The 15,392-nt window shown below is 42.0% G+C and overlaps 1 protein-coding gene across 1 annotated transcript in view; it reads right to left on the minus strand.

The window, feature by feature from the left end:
- SERPINE2 (serpin family E member 2) overlaps nt 1-15,392 on the minus strand; it is a 57,170-nt gene that overhangs the window by 21,926 nt on the left and 19,852 nt on the right. The window lies entirely within an intron of this gene.

Raw genomic sequence — 15,392 nt, forward strand, 5'->3', positions numbered from 1 at the left:
CAGGGTGGCTGAGACATAAAGAACTTGGAGGAGGTGAAAAGGAGGAGGGGCAGGTTCTGAGGGGCCTGCAGAGCTCGGATTTCATTCCAAGGAAGAAACCATTCACGTGGCTGTGATTATCATATAACTATACTCTGCATCCCTTATTTTCTCACATAGACATAGTCCTTTCTTAATGAAAGAATTGTTGATTAAAATAAGTTTAAGGGACATTCTTAAATTGTTGATTAAAATAAATTTAAGGGACGTTCATTCAATGGGGCAGGTATTCTCGATATGGTGATTTTGTTACACGGATATTCTCAACGATGGTGATTTTATTAAATGTGATTTCTTCCTTGATTGCCTTTTCCTGAGCTCTCTCGGGCTGTGAAATATGAGGAGTGGTACATGTGTTTATGGAAAAGCAAATACTTTCATTCAATAAGAACCTCAAGGTGGGCAGCCAGTAAAACAAAAGCAAAAATTGTGATATGGCTAATAGGTCCCTCCCTCTGGACTGGAGCTCCTGCTAAACACAAGTTTCTCACGAGGGAGGTTGAGAATGTCTGCAGAGAACAGGAGAGAGGGGAGCCTTTTAGGAGACAGGTGCCCAGGAGTGAAGGGGAAGTGAGGTTTCTGTGCTCCAGGGAAAAGAAGGGACACTGGGCTCATCAGTAGACGAGTGGATAAAAAGGTTGGTACACTAAGACAATATTATTTGCCATAAAAAAGAATAAAGTCCTACCTTTTTGCAGCAGCATGGATGGACCTAGAGGGTATTATACTAAGTGAATTAAGTCAGACAGAGAAAGACAAATGCCATACAATTTCACTTATATGTAGAATCTAAAGAACCAAATAAAAAAAACAAATAAAAAAATCAGAATTGCCCTAGCCTGTTTGGCTCAGTGGATGGAGTGTTGGCCCATGGACTGAAGGGTCCCAGGTTCCATACCTGGTCAAGGTCATGTACCTTGATTGCAGGCTCAAATCCCGGCCCTGGTCGGGGTGCATGCAGGAGGCAAACAATCAATGTGTCTCTCTCACATGGATGTTTCCCCCTCTCTCTCCACCTCCTTTCCACTCTCTCTAAAAATCAATGGAAAAATATATTTGTGTGACGATCAAAGGAAACAAACAAAAAACTGAAATAGACTCACAGATACAAAAAACAGACTGATGTTTGCCAGAGGAAAGGGAGGTTGGGGGCTGGGTGAAAAAGATGAAGGAACTGAGTACCAATGGGTAGTTTTAGAACAGTCACAGAGATCTAAATTACAACATAGGGAATATAGTCAATAATTTTTTAATAACTATTTATTGGGTCAGGTGGGTACTTGAAATATTGAAGGGAAGGGACCACACTGTAAAACACACATTTTCTAACTGCTATACAGAACAATACTGAATTTAAACTGTAATTGAAAAATAAAAAATAAAATCTTAGAGATAAAAAGGGCTTGAGAGAGAGAGAGAGAGAGGAGGGAGGGAGGGAAATTAGGGCAGCATTAAGCAAACGGGCAGTTGGTTTTTCCTCACTTTCCTTCCTATGTATGTGTCTCCTTCCCCTCTAGAGCATAGTAGATGGTCAATAAATACCGTACATGTGGGATTAAACCTGCTGGCTTATATACTTCCTATTTTTTCTAATTATTTTTCATGGCATCAAAATCATATTTATTGAGTGTGACGGGGGAAATGATTGTGTTGAGTCACTGTTAGCACCCTAAACTTCCCAAGAAGGGTAAGTTCTTTGGGCTGGAAGAGGGCTGGCAGCAAGAGCTCCCGCCTACCACCTCCACACATAGGGCCACAAGGCGAACATCATCATTCAAGGTGATGTTGCAGTTTTTTTCCACACATTTTTAAAAATTTAGAGATTCGGAGTTTCTCCAGAGCTTCACAGTAAAATAATTGGGTAAAGGCAGCCTGCTGCATTCAAAACAGCTAATTGACCTACATACGCTCCTTCTGGGGGCTTTCCTATGGCCGGTGTGGCCTACTTTGACTTTGGCACCTAGGACTGGCTCTAATACCACTACAATCTCATGATTTTCTCTCCGCCTGTTGGACATTGGGGAGCTTCCAAATCCTGATTATGGAAGCTTTGCTCATTTTATCTAAAAACTAGACACTGTGTCTGTCTTCCCTCCTTCTCTCTCTCCTTCCTTTTTTTTTCTCTCGTGATAAATTTCCTCTTTAAAATGAAATAGACCAAAAACCCATATCTATCTGTCTGTCTGTCTGTCTATCTATCTATCTATCTATCTATCTATCTATCTATCTATCTACCTACCTACCTACCTACCTACTAAGCCTAAGCAACCTTTATGACCAGAATGACCTGTCGTCAACCAGTCACTATGACACACACTGACCACCAGGGGGCAGACACTCAACACAGCCAACATCCCACTGCTTGCCAACCACCCACGGTCCATCCCCCCCTGCACAAATTAGTGCACTGGGCCTCTAATGATAAGTATAAAACAATTTGTACAATCTTGGTTACGAATGGTCAAATTTGGTGACTGGAGCCAAATCAATCTGAACTGTTGACCCTTGCATTGTAATCTATTCTGGCTTCTACCTTCAACATGCCATCGAATTTATACACCCAAGCCTCCAAAATAAATCCTTCTGGATTAGCAAATATTTGAATAAATGTTTGAATCTGCACACTCATAAAGGACATCAAATTGGTTTTGCCTCTGATAGCTTACAGTTGGTTCACTTAAATGTTACGGATTTCTGTAGAAAATTGTAAAACGGGTATAAAGGATCAGTAACAGATGGAAATTTAATAGCTCCAATGTCTCAGAGTTGACAAAGACAATCTTCTGAATAAATAGCCATCTTATTTAGCAAAATTTTGCTCGGTTATGAGGTTTTTTTTTCTTTCTAAAGAACAGTTCCATTATGAAGTGGGGGAAGGCTGCCATTGGTATTTTCCTTGGTTTCTTCGATTTGAGATTTCTGAGAGATGCTAGTGCGTCAGGACAGTGCAGAACTTGGAATCAGAGGTATTTTTTGATTGATGTTCTGGGCATCACTGCTTGCCCTCCATTTCCTAGGCTAAATGTTCACTCATCTGAACTCACGTGGCTTATGTAGATGTCTAAGATCAAGCTTTTACTTCTCTCCAAAGTTCTGTAGCTAGGAGTGGATATTGATACATGAATACTTTAGGCTCATAAAATTCCTACTACAGATACCTGTTCATGTCCACATAGACAACCCTTTACATGGAATAACTGTCGAAGTTCAGGCTTTGAAATTCTTAGCCTCTAGAAGACGGGGAAGTTCTCATTTTGGGAAGAATATAGTAACCTCCTGTTTATTTTTAAAAGAAATTACACTTTAAACTTTCAAGTAAGAGGGGAAGAATAAAGATGGTGCCCAACTGTATTACATAGCATCCACATGTTTCCATTTCTTGAATATTCTTTTCATAACAGTAAAAAAGAAAAAGATTCTTAGTTTAAGTCATCAATGGAGGAAAATCAAAATACCTGTAAATAAAGCCATGGTTACAGGCATATCCTTCCAAATGTGGGTTTCTCCTTCCCCACAAACTTCTAGTTTCTCTTCCTCCAAAGCTTTCCTTCTCAGTGTGGTGTTGGGAATGCTTTTGATATAATTGGGTACTGTTTTGAGTTTTAAACGAGATTTTAAATGCCAGATGCCAGACTCCTGGCGCATCCCCACATCTATAAATGCACCACCTGTCAATGGTAGGCAGAGAACCGCTCCCATAGACCTCATGACTTCAATTGTCACTTCTACCAGATGATGCTCAAATCCTCAGCTGAATTTCAGTGCCATACTTACAACTGTTGGCTGCATATTTTCAGCTGATTGCTCAGAACAATAGCTTGGCCTGAAAAATTCTAGTCTGTGAAATCTACCAGCCCTTATAGGGTGGTCCTTGTTGCTAGTCCTTGGTCTTGCCCATGTCCAGGCCTTTCCTTCTCCCCTTACCTTCTACCTACTAAGCACCAGAGCTCCACCAACTCCTTCCATGGCCTGTGGGAAGTTTCCCTGATTGCCCCAGATAGGGCTATTAAACCTCTTCTCTGAATTGCCTAGAATTTCCTATCTGCACTCTCATTTTTTTTTCCCCAAGTGTTTTTTTCCTCCTGCCAACTAGACTGACAGCTCACAGAAAGCAGGGTCATGGGACTTTATAATCCTACTGCCCACAGGGTCTTATTTAGGACCCTCCCATTAGTAGATACTAAACCAGAGGTTGGCCCATGGGACTGGCAGCTGCTCCAGTTGTTTGGCTTGGAATATTAATACAAGGGATTATTAAAATATTTAAGCAATTAAAAGTAAGAAAATGTCACATACCATCTAGATTTACAGTTATTCTCAGGAAAAACGAAAATGAATGGGAGTTCCAGTAACTCAGAGAGTTCTCATTCCTCAGGCAAACATCCTTCACCACAACCACTCCTCAGGGCTGGGTGCCTGCTTTCCCATAAGTTTCAGCTCCCTTCACTCCCTGTTACCATCACTGACGTCATCCCTCTAGGTTGGGAAAGCACTGTGGCCAGACCCCTGCCCTGAATGAATGTCACTCCATTGACCAATGAAAGACCAGGAGAGCCAGTCACTAAAGAACCTTAGTTTCAACCTAATAAATTCTTGTTTACAAAATAAAATAAAAAGTATTTTATATGTGACATATGAGCTAATGAGATATCTGTCAGATCTATTTACTATAACAAATAAGATATAAACAGTTTTTTGGGAAAAACACTAGAAAGACTCTTCAGGCTTCAACTCTTGGCCAGATGATTCACATCTGTTTTAGGAGCCCCAAGAGTGTCTAATAATGAAAAGTACTCCATCCTTTTCATTCTCTAAAAATGTCTAAAGTGATACATGTTATAATTATCAAGACCAAGGACTAGCAACAAGAAGGACCACCCTACTTTATTTCTTTTAAAATCAAAGGCTGTTATAAAATAAATTCTAGATATCATATAATTTTAAATATTTCTAACACATACTCTAAGCCTGAATATGAATATATATTTTTAAAATATATACATTATTTTATCAGGGGTTGCCCAATGGTGCTGTTGTAAGTCTAATGTTCCCTCTGCATTAGTTGGAACACTTTCATAAAAAGTAAATTTCCATAACCAATGACATGGTTATTCCATTTGTGTAGCAAAGGCAGGATTCCCTATATTGTTCTTACAACAATATATTGGTTACCCAGCATTTTTAGAGTTAACCAGAGACATTTTTTTGTTGTTTGTTCTATTGTTTTCTTAGTATAATTACAAACTCATGTTTTTTAAAAAACATATTTTAAGGGCTTTGATCTACTGAAATTTTATTATCCTTATACAACAGTAGTCTCATTAGATTTGTTTTCTGCTTTGACAAGATGTTCCAGGCTCATTTTGCCCATTCCTGTCCCAGGAGAAATCAGACACTTTTCTAGGGGCTCTGCTTCCTTTTAGCAGGAGACAGACTTTAGAGGACACAATCTGAGTATGCTCACCTAATAAACTCCAAATTAGCTCTGGGAATACTGGGCATTGCCAATGGGGAAAGTCCAAAATGCATTTGCATCACTCTCTGGACTATATCCAAATATTGAGGTTCCAATTATGAAAGATAGATTGTTTATTTATGAATTGCTTTGCCTCCCATGACAATACAGCCCAGGGGAGACACACTGGATGATGAAAAGCTGTGGGAGTGAGCTGGGCATTGAGGTTAGGCTAGAATATCAAATGGAAAATCCTCAAGTGAAAATCATCCTAAAAGTGGGATGCTAACAATGCAAGTGTCTGAAATGAACAACTGGCACCCAGTATGACAAGGAAAGTCCCCTAATTTATCTCGACCAGCTCCTGCCCCCATCAAGCACTGAAAATGCCTTGATATCCTTCTGGTCTCTGTGATTCTAGGATCCTCATTCTTAGTACCTGGAATCCTATATTATCCTGCCTTTGGGCTAACTAACTCTTCCTTCTAGAGGGGCTACAGGAGGTAGAGAAAAAACAGTGCATCAAATTATATGAGAATCATCAGATTCACCAACAGTTGTTTTTTTCATGACATTTTTTCTTCTCAAAGAAAATGTGAAGGAAAGGTATTGGGCTGCCAAATTGAGACTTAGTGGCCTTAAGTAGGATTGACCTGCCTAGCAGCCCTCTAACTGCCCTCCCCTCCCCTGCCATTTGTCTTTGGATTTATTCTTGTTTATGCCAAATGCTTCTTACCAATATTCTTTTTTTAAAAAAATATATTTTATTGATTTTACACAGAGAGAGGAATTGAAAGGGATAGAGAGCTAGAAACGTCGATGAGAGAGAAACATCGACCAGCTGCCTCCTACACACTCCCCATTGGGGATGTGCCCACAACCAAGGTACGTGCCCCCAACCGGAATCGAACCCGGGACCTCTCAGTCCGCAAGCTGATGCTCTATCCACTGAGCCAAACCAATTTCAGCCTTACCAATATTCTTATCAACAGGCAAAGGTCTAACTCTTCAGGGTGTCTGGCAAAGGGGCATTCTAGAGACCTTCAGGAGTTGACCCAGGAAAGCAACAGGAGTTAATGCACAAACAGTTGAGGTTGAGCCTCAAATATGGTCCTGGAATGGCCAGAGGACTCTAGTCTCTCAGGCCTCTGCAAACATCCCTGAGATACGTTCACCCAACCCTGTCTTCATTTTCCAAACATCTTCCGCATTCTCTTAAGGCAGAAAGTTAGAGGAACCAGCAAAAGTGAAGTGCATTTTGATACCCTGGGAAATGTACTGAGTGGTATCCGAATGAGTCAGCATCTTTAAAACTTCAGAGAAGAAACAGGAAATGCTAACTGATCAAAGTGACTGCAGTGTGGTGGTTTTAAATGTGTTCTTTCAGGTTACTGGGGAGAGGCTTAAAGACCTCAAAGTGTGTACTTGATCTATGATGTTAATTAATGTAGCCAAAAATGAACTTAAAAAGACTCAGGAAAGAAATGCTCAGCCACAGAAGTGTAGGTGTATGGCAGTTTAAAAAGTTTAAAAAGTTCCTCCCATGAAGAAGAATGCATTTTATTAAATTAGGGGCCTGGTGAACAAAATTTGTGCACTGGGGAGGGGTCCCTTCAGCCCAGTCTGTCCCTTTTCACATACTGGGAGCCCTCAGGGGATGTCCTACTTATGGCTTTGCATGAGGCAACTAGGCTGATCAGGGGAAGGCTCCAGCCTCATCACCCTGTTGCTGCAACCACTGCCAGTAACCGCAACTGCCAAGGTATTTTCAACAACATGGACTCCAGTCCCTTCACCCACCATGAAAAAATGACAACTTTCTTTAAGATGTGTCTTTCATAGGATATGACATTTCTTTCTTTATTTTTCTTTTTATCCTCACCTGAAGATATGTTTCCATTGACTATTTCCCCCCCTTCCCTCCGATCCCAGGCTCGGCCCCCACCCACACCTCCAATTACAGGCTTGGTCCCTTCCCAAGCCTAAAGCCTCTACCGAATGGCTGGCTGGAAGTGACCTGGGTGCTGAGGAGGTTCCTGGGACCCAGGTATGTATGCAAATTAACCTCCATCTTTGTTGGGTTTATTTGTATACTCACTCTGATTGGCTATGGGTGTAGCAGAGGTACAGTCAATTTATATGTTTCTCTATTATTAGGTAAGATGCTTGAACTGACATCCAAATGACTTTTATCCACATTTATTTATTTATTTATTTTTCTCTATATATTTATTTATTTAATTTATCTTTATTGTTGAGATTATTGCAGATGTCTCCCATCATTTATTTTTTTATTTATTGTCTAAAGTTTTACGTAAGTCTCTTTTCCCCCCCTGACTGACACCCCCACCTCCCCGCCCCCACAACCATTCCCACCCCGGACAAGCCTCCACCGCTGCCCCAGTGTCTCTGTCCATTGGTTATGCTAATATGCATGCCTCCTTTGGTTGGTCTCTAACTGCTCTCCCCTCCCCTGCCATTTGTCTTTGGATCTATTCTTGTTCATCAAATTATGTTGATCATTATATCCATATGTAATGATATATCCATATATAATGAGTGAGATCATGTGATATTTATCATTCTCTGAATGGCTTATTTCACTTAGCATAATGCTCTCCAGTTCTATCCATGCTGTAGCAAATAGTAAAAGTTCTTTCTTTTTTATAGCAGCATAGTATTCTATTGTGTAGATGTACCACGGTTTTTTAATCCATTCAGCTGCTGATGGGCACTTAAGTTGTTTCCAAATCTTAACTATTGTAAATTGTGCTGCTATGAACATAGAGGTGCATATATCCTTTCTGATTGTTGCTTCTGTTTTCTTGGGATGTAGTCTTAGAAGTGGGATCACTGGGTCAAATGGGAGTTTCATTTTTAATTTTTTGAGGAAACTCCACACTGTCTTCCACAGTGGCTGCACCAGTGTGCATTTCCACTAGCAGTGCATGAGGGTTCCTTTTCCTTCATTTTTTAAAAATATTTTTTTCTTGATTTCAGAGAAGAAGGGTGAAGGAGAAGGAGATAGAAACATCAATGATGACAGAGCATCATTGCTTGGCTGCCTCTTGCATGCCCCACACTCGGGATAGAGCCTGCAACCTGGGCATGTGCCTTGACCAGGAATCAAACCATGACCTCCTGGTTCATAGGTCAATGCTTAGCCATAGAGCCATGCTGGTTGAGCTATCATTCATTCTTAAATCTCTATTGGGCTGAAGGAGGAAGGCCATGAGGAAGAAGAAGGTAATTGGGGCTTTGTTAGTTGCCTTTTAAAATGCAACCTTATGAGACATTTATTCTATTTTCCTCTAAGTGTCAGGGAAAATTAATCTAAAGTTAAAATCCCATTCTACTATCAACTAACCAAGAGATCCAGGGCAAGTCACAATCTTTGTCAACCTCAGCTTTCTCTTGTACCATATTAGGAATCAAACTGCAAGGGTGGTCATGGGAATTTCATAAGCACAAACAGAAAGTCAACAACTAGCACAGTATCTGATTCAGAGAAGGTGCTCAGTAAATGGTGGCTCCCTTCCCCTTGACTTCCTCAATAGTCAAGACCTGAAATAGTTCCTGATTTTTTAAAAAAATTTCAACATCTATTTAGAACATCTCAAAGATCAAGCTAAGAAAATGGATCAAATGTAGCACTTCTATTTTTAAAAAAGTATCTTTATAGCTTCCTTGGACTATTTGAGACATAGAATAAAACAATGTTGGTCTGTTTTGATGTCTTTATAAGAGAAAAGAAGAGTTGGATCATGATGGCAGTGGAGGTGGGTGAGTATGTTCCAAAAACCTTTACTGGTGTTGAGATGTATTTTTTAATCTACTGACTTATGTCACTAAATCTGTTTTATTCATAGTATCAAGTCCTATAGGTTTTCTTATTGACAAATCTTTAAAGTGCAATAGTTCAAATAGATGATTTCCTAATCGATAGTCCAGAGATGACTCAAGACATTATGGTGATACTGACCAGTGGTTCTCAAACTTTCAAAGAAGGTAGCACCTTTTTTGGCATAAAGAATTGGACACTTCATGACCAATTCTATTTTTAGTACTTGTAAAGAATACATGATAAAAAAAAACAAAAACAAAAAGAAACTACCACACATTCAGAAACATTTTTATAAACTACAAATTCTTTTTATCTATAACAGCATCTTGATACATTTCAAAAATCATATTTTGAATTATACAATTCATTCTATACTCAAAGCTGAACCATGAATATGAGTTTTCTGGCCCCTTAGAATAACTCTGATGCTGTTAATGGATCCCCAATTGATAGGTGAGAAATCAATGTTCTCTAGATTGCTGCTAGTAAAAAAATGAGGAGTAAGTGTTAAAAGTATAAATTGATGAAAATCTTTCGGAAAGGCAATTTTTGATATGCATAATTTTAAAAATGTGTTTACCTATTGGAACAGTAACACCCCTCCTATCAGTCAACCCTAAGGTAACAACAAAAAAAGATTTGGGTGTAAACATGTTCACTGTACAGTTATTTCTAGTAGCAAAATCATTGCAATATTCTTTGCAATAAGTAATTGCATAGCAATTATCGTTTCCAACCTCAATTTCCAAGAGAAGGAACACTGTGGGTGACTTTGAAGGAATTTTGTGGACTTCTCCTCTAGCTCCTGGATACTTTGGCACCAATAATTTGCACCTATCACCTTAGGAGAATGGCTACTGGGAGTTGCAGCCCATTTTTTTAGTGGACTTTAAGTGGCTGGGAGTTGACACATACCATTCCTCTACCCCAGAGGCCAATTGACTGACTAATGGTCCGGGAGTATGAGAGCCCAGCTTCGTTGCCTCAAGGTGGCACAGAACTCTCCAGGATCAGGCTGAGTGTGGGCCTTCACCTGATACCCACACCCTTGACTGGCTGATCCCCTTCCTAACACCCACTCCCCCCACTCTTTTACTCTGTCACCTGGGGACTGTTCCTCAATGAATGGTTGGCACTTTATTCTTGGCTCAGCAATTCGTCTTGGAGGCCATGACCTCTGACATCCAACAGTAAGGGTCAGTTCAAGACATCCCTCTAACAGAGTATCATAAAGATATGGTAATATATTCTGCATATATCTTAATTGAAAAGAAAACTATGCTATAATTAGCTATAAAAATTCTACACAGGCACAAAAAAAGACTACGAAGATGAATATAGGATATTATCTCTATATTTATTTCAGATGGTAGAAATATGAATATAATATATTATTCTTTAAACTGTTCTGGATATTTTACAAAATGTATACAATGAACACATTACTTCAAACAAGCAGCCCTTTTCTGGTTATAAAAACGCAGCAGCAGGAACTCAGATCAGCTGTAATGTGTAGCAAAGAGGAACAGAAAAGGCTACGGAGCACAAGAACTGTGGTTCAATAACAGAATCGTAAAAACTGGAATAAAAAGTGCAGTTGCTAGAAAAACAGAGAGTTGAGAAATAATATAGTGAGAGCCCTTTATATACACTAAAATGAATGTTACACCCCATTACAACCCACAGACCACTCCATACTGAGATTTTTTCAATAAGTGGTGGTTCTATTTTGATGCATATGACTGGAACCATTCATGTGACTACATCTACACACTAGATGTTTAATAGCAAGGATTATAGTTTATTCATATTTTTTTTATTCCCTGAGTTTAGCAGAGTATCTGGTATACAGTAGAAACTCAATAGAGTTTATGAAATAAATTGTAGTTCAGTGGAAATTAACTGATTTCACTCTTATTTTAAGCAGCAGCAACTTTTATTGCTACCTTTTAAAAAAACCCAAACTTGCTTAAAACTTGTGGAATGCATTTTCAAGTACTCAAAATTAATGGCCACCGTTTATGGAATGTCTGCCATGTGCCAGACCCTGTACCTGGAGCTTTATATAATCAACATCTAGCTGCACCCTTGACTTAAGATGTAGGCATGAGTATGTATATGCTATCGATGTTGAAAACAGAGGTCCGGAAAAATGAAACAGCCTGCCCAGACCATACAGATCGTACGAGGTGAAGAGGTGTCTGAATACGGACTCTTAGCTGGTATGTCACAATGCTCCTTGTGATGGAGTTTGAAGGGTTGACCGAGGAAGAAGTGAGGAAACACTGACTTCTTTCTACCTCTCTGTCCTGTGCTTACATCACCAGTGACTCGGAGTAAACAAGTGACCACAGCTTTACAAGGAACAAGAATGGAACAGAATGTTTGTTACTCCAGTGCAGTGGTTTTCAGCCCGGAGGGGGCTCCACGGCCCCCAGGGGGCATTTGGCAATGTCTGCAGACGTTTGGGTTGTCATACCTGGGAGGGACCGCTACTGGCATTCCGTGGGTTGAGGTCAGGGTTGCTGCTGAACATCCCATGATGCCCAAGACAGCTCCTCACCACGGGGAATTATCTGGCCCAAAACGTCCGTCAGTGCCAAGGGCCAAGGATGAGAAACCCCACTGGCCCACAGGAAGGAGCACATTCCCCTCTCCCTCCCTCCTCCCAAGGTGGCACACGGAGGTCCCGGGGACTTTCCTCACTTTAGAATCCAGGCTCCAGTCTGAAGTCTCACACTGCTCCTTGTCAAAGCAACTACTGCACTGATGCCAACTGTCTCCGTGGCTCCCCCTGGAACTTCCATCCAAGGCGTCTCGAATTGGGAAAGGAAGGAATCCAGGCCACCCCCCCTCAGGGGCTCCCAGAAGAAAGGGTTTAGTGACCAGTAATGAAAGCTCTGAGCGTCAGCCCACCTATCAAATCAGGCTCCCGGCAGCCTGTTGGAAGAAGCGGGGATGCCTGCGTTATCCGGAGCTTCCCGTGGGGAGCATCAGGCAGGTGTTTGTCCACGCCAGGCCCCCTCATCGGGCAGCTGTTCCTCGCAGGAGGAAGCCTGGCCCAGACTCCTGAGGCTGTGGGTCCTCCTGCACTGCTGACATGCTTCCCATGAAGCAGCAGCAGCAGCAGCAGGGAGAGGCTGACTTACCCAGTCATCACCTCCTGTGGGCCCGCTCCCCTCCCACCGCCTGGTTGTTTCCCCCCCTCCCCCCCAAGGCCTTCGCTTTTGTTTTCTGAACCAAAGCTAGCTTTCTCATTCAGGTTCAGGGAACAGAAATGCCAGGTATAAAGAGAAAAATCCCAAGCACGCTCATATACCCTCAATTATTCTTATGTCCACTGTACTTACTCCCTTGGAACTTTCTGAACTAATGAGTTAAGCAAAACTGAGCCCCAGCTCCTACTTTCCTCCCTTCCCTCGTGAAAAGAGGGCAGGGCCCAGCGACAGAGGAAGGACACTCCGCAGGTGAAGGCGGAACTGGGTCTCCACTATCACCCTGCGCCAAATTACCTCCAAAGTGCCACCTGCGGGAGGGCCCCTGCTGCCTCCTGCGATGCCCTCCTCTCCTCAGAAGGAGAGCTGAAAGTCGAGGGAGCCTGTGTAGGATGAGGCTCTCCCTCCAGGTGGGGAGGCCCCTGGTTGGCAGTGTTAAGATAGGATGTGGGCTTCATCAGGCTGCACCTCCAGACTCAGGCAGCCTCCCCCGTCAACCAGACAGACGAAGGCCGAGGGCACCAATATTCTACCGTGTCGACAGGGACCACCATTTTAGGGCTGAATTCACAATTTAAAACCACTTGGTCCTTTGGAAATCGGGGTGCTATTTCCAAGGCTGCCATGTAAAACACTGTTAGGTGGTAGGCACAGTTTGCCCATTTATCTATTTCACAAATACCAGTGGAGCACCCATGAGCCAGGCAGGGTGCTGAGGTGGGAGCGTGCACAAAAGCGGGCCGGCCCCATGCTCCTGGAGCCAATGGTCTAGAGCACATGTGTCAAACACAAGGCCCGCGGGCCAAATCCGTCCCGCCAGGCCTTGCAATGTGGCCCGCACCGCGCTGTCATCACTGCACTCTGCTGCGTTTCCATCACAATAACAGTTTATGACTGTTCAGTAAACCATTCAGCCCGCGATTTAGGCTGGATTTTAGATTTTGGCCCCTTCTCTGGTTGAGTTCAACACCCCTAGAGAGACTGGCTTCTCATCAGGGCAGATTCGACCCTCAGGGTACATTTGGCAACATCTGGAGACATTCAGGGTTGTCACAACTGGTGGGGAGGGTGCTACTGTCTAGTGAGCAGAGACCTGGGATGCTGTTCAACACCCTACAAGGCCCAGAAGATGCAAACTCGGCCCAGCAAGGACGGTCTGCTCCACAACATCCACAGGGCTGAGGGGGGCCCTGGAGGAGGGGCATGCAGGTGGACACGGAGGTGAGCTGGATGTGACCGAACAAAGGGGCAGAGGAATGGGGACAGGGCCCAGTGTCCCAGACAGAGGATCTCAAGCACTCAAAGGGCCTGGAAACATATTCTGGAAATGTGTTCATTTGAATACTATACCACCTTAAAGTCTTTCTAAGACAAGGTCCACTGGGGACAAACAGCTCACAGTGACACACACCAGAGTCCAAACTAGACAGAAGATGAGACTCACTCACACCCGTGTCCAGCCTGCCCCGTGGCTTCTTCCTCAACCATCAGGCACCTCCCACTGGAAGAGACAGGAAGTGAAACCCTACTTTTACTATCTTAGTCCTGATGCTAAAAGCATGACCCAAAAAAAGGAAAGACTAGTAAGCCAAACCTTATCAAAACTACAAATATTTGCTCCACTAAAGACTCTGCAAAGATGAGGAAAGGACAAGCTGCAGAGTAGGAGAAAATATTGCCAACCACCGATCTGACAAAGACGAGGAACTAGAAAATACAAAGGACTCTCACAATGCACCAGTAAAAAGAAAACAGCAATCCAATCAGAAAATGGTCCAAAGACACGGACTGACAGTTCACTGAAGAGGATACACAGATGGCAAATAAGCCCATGAAAAGATGTTCAACATCATTCGCCATTAGGGAAGTGCAGATTAAAACCACTGCACACCCATCAGAATGGCTAAAATAAAAACTAATGGTAAGTCCAAATGCTGGAGAGGATGCAGAGAAATTGGATACCATGCAATGCTAGTGGGAATGTAGAATGGTGTAGCCACTCTGCAAAAACAGTTTGGCAGTTCCTTACAATTCTAAACACGCTTTTAACCATATGATCTAGCAATCTTGGACATCTATCTCAGGGAAATGAAAACTCATGTTCACACAAAAATCTATACACCAATGTTCATAGCAGCTTCATTCGCAATAGCCCCAAACTGGAGAGTATCCAGATGTCCTTCAATAGGCAAATGGGTAAACAAATCATGACACATTCACACCATAGACCAGTACCCAGCAATAAAAAGGAATGGACTAGGATACACACAGCAACTTGGATGCATCTAAAGGCAAATTATGTTGAGTGTGTGTGTGTGGGGGGGAAGTCAATTCCAAAAGGTTATATGCTATATGATTCAATTTATAAAATACTCTTAAAATGACAAAATTATAGAGATGGAGACTGTATTAGAGTTTATGAGGAACTGGGGAAGAGGGGAGGGAAAGGGAAGGATGTGGCTGTCAAATGGTGACATGAGGGAGTCTTGTGATGGAGCTATTCTGTGTCTTGACTATGGAGGTGGCCACACAATATACAGGTGATAAAACATCACAGAAATAAGTACACACACACACACACACACACATGAATGCATGTAAAACTGCTGAAATCTGATAAGGTGGATGAATTGTACCAATGCCAGTTTCTTAGCTGTGGCATTTATTGTTGGGGGAACTAGGTGACCAGTAAATAGGATCTCCCTATATTATTTTTTTATAACTGGACAGGAATCTATAACTCTGTTAACATCAAAAGTAAAAACAACAAAACAAAAAAAACACCTTATTTTAAAATTGTGTCAGCAAACAAATGTACCTTAAGACAGAACTTTTATTC

The sequence above is a fragment of the Pipistrellus kuhlii genome, unplaced genomic scaffold (genome assembly GCF_014108245.1).
Source record: "Pipistrellus kuhlii isolate mPipKuh1 unplaced genomic scaffold, mPipKuh1.p scaffold_m20_p_7, whole genome shotgun sequence".
Taxonomy (NCBI): Eukaryota; Metazoa; Chordata; class Mammalia; order Chiroptera; family Vespertilionidae; genus Pipistrellus; species Pipistrellus kuhlii.